General features: G+C 46.3%; 1 long non-coding RNA gene across 1 annotated transcript; it reads left to right on the forward strand.

Annotated features, from left to right (window-relative positions):
• The first annotated feature begins 288 nt into the window (after nucleotides 1-288).
• Nucleotides 289-1,999, forward strand: LOC306811228. Its single transcript, XR_013776635.1, has 2 exons — nucleotides 289-415; nucleotides 765-1,999. It is a non-coding gene; the product is annotated as an uncharacterized lncRNA (long non-coding RNA).
• Nucleotides 2,000-2,341: the final 342 nt, after the last annotated feature.

A 2,341-nucleotide genomic window follows, 5' to 3' on the forward strand; every position in this document is an offset into this window, starting at 1 on the left:
TGTGACAGTGCTGCCAGCCTCACACAGCCACTGTGTGTGCAGTGCTGCCACCCTCACACAGCCAATGCCTGTGACAGTGCTGCCAGCCTCACACAGCCACTGTGTGTGCAGTGCTGCCAGCCTCACACAGCCAATGCCTGTGCAGTGCTGCCAGCCTCACACAGCCACTGTGTGTGCAGTGCTGCCAGCAGGGCTCAGGGCAGCAGCAGCACTGGAAGCTGCTCTGGAGGAGCAGTGGCATCCCCTGGCAGCCCAGCAGTGTCTGAGCAGAGCACAGCCCACGGTGGACTCAGCACCCCAAGCTGCTCTCCAGGCTGGTTCCCCTTCTGCAGAGAGCAGTGTCCTCACACTGCTGATCAGCACATGGGGCACTGCTGGTGCTGTGCAGAGCCAGTGGAGTAGTGACAGCAAACTGGTGGACTTGGGCCTCCTTTGGCCACTTAGCTGATTTATTTGGCAGCTGGAAGCAGTGTGACTGACAGCTCAAGAGAACAATGGAAAGAAGGTGGAAGGAGGAGCTGCTGGTGCTCTCTGTGGTCTTGACTGACCTCCTCTGTGTAGGGAGGAGTGGCTGATGTTTGGAACATCTGCAGCTTCAGAATCTCAAATGATCCATACAGTCAGTGCCTTATGGATTGTAAATTAAATCCCAGATTGGAGCCATCTCCTGATTTTCTCTCATTCCAGTTCTTCAGAAAATGAATTCCTAACCTGATCATCTGGCCAGCAACTGAATTTTATCCTTGCGTTTCCTGCTCACACAGCTCCATCAATTTCCTCTGCCTTCCCCAGGCGTGACTCTGCAGTAGCTGGCAGAGCTGTGTGAGGGAGCACAGTGTGTCTGAGCTCTGATGACTTGGTAGCCAGCCAAAAATGACGCACGTGGAGACTCCCCTCCACAGCTGTATCCTTTTCAAAGTGATGTTTGTAGAAGAGAGCTACAAAAGTGCTATTATGTTGTCTTGAGTGGCTATGTGGGATGCATTCTAAGAACAGGGATTAAATTTTGCCATCACTGCCCATGAGCAATTTGCTATTGTGCAGCGAGCAGCTTTCAGAGCAGGTTATTATTGCTTTCTGCATGGCATGAAACCTGAAACAGCGCTCCCAACCTTGGGAGAAAAAAAGATAATCTCTTTTCCTCTATTGTTGGCATTGCTGTCTTGGAAATCAGAGAAATTCAGCCCTGTTTCTCCTCTGCTAATGATCCTGTGCACAGTGGTGCTGCTGTGTTTGCTTCTGCTGCATCCCGGGAAATGCTGGGATGGATTGGGCTGCTCCCACTGGAGGGTTCCAGCTGATGGAAGGCCTTGTCTGCCCAGAGAGCCCCATCTGTGCACAAATGAGCAGTGACAGCCACTTCTGGTGGAAGCTACCCAGCAGGTTAGAGAGAGCAGAGCAAGAGGCAAACCCCTTGAAGCTGTATTTATTTTTATTATATTAGGGGTCAGACATAAGAGTGACAGGGACTGGCTTGCTGGAACAGAAATTTCAAAAGAAAGCAGATATTTATCACCAAGGGCTGTTTCTTCCATTATTGTTTTCTAGGCATGGCCAAAATTTTAACAGCTGAAGATGCTTTGAATTAAAGAAAATCTCATTCCTTTCCTTTTCTCATCATGCTCCATCTCTCACCCGAGTCACAATCTAGATCAAAGAAATGCTCACCACTGCCTCTCGAGTTAGTTTTTTTTCTTTCAGGCAAAGAAGTTACAATTGAGTGCACACTGTATTGAAGAGGTACTACTATATGTTTGCACTTTCAGGCTTTTCCATTTTCCTCTGTTTGCAATACTCCCAATTAACCCCAAATTTCAGTCATTTTCCTCATTATATAAGAATTCAATTGATATTCAGTTGACTCGCCCAGAAAATAACTTCATATCTGTCTTAAGTATCAGCTTGATACCAAAGCAAATTTACCATTAAAATGAGTTCCAGTCATTTTTTCTTTGCCTCATCTTCATAATAAAGGAGAACTTGTCTCTTTGCAAAACAAGTGCTAATGGAAATAAGGTGGCAGTTGTTAAGCCTCCTATCTTGTCTCAGATGAACCCTGTCCCCCAGACCCCCTGTGTGAAGATAAATACCCCCAAAACCCCAGAAGAAGTCCTGTAAAGATCTGAAGGCAAACTGTGTGGATGAAATTGCTTCAGGAATCAGAGTGACTTTTATTTTTTTTTTCTCTGGATCCATATTCCATTCTATCTTATAAAAACTTCTCTTTGAGAGAAGCAATTTTATTAGTTATTACTGTAAGGGCCCATACCAATCTCCTTTCTGAAAAGAAGGGGCTAAAACTTCAAGGCCTAGTGACAATATCACTTTTCTAGCAGATGTC

Source organism: Erithacus rubecula, assembly GCF_903797595.1.
Source record: "Erithacus rubecula genome assembly, chromosome: 22".
Taxonomy (NCBI): Eukaryota; Metazoa; Chordata; class Aves; order Passeriformes; family Muscicapidae; genus Erithacus; species Erithacus rubecula.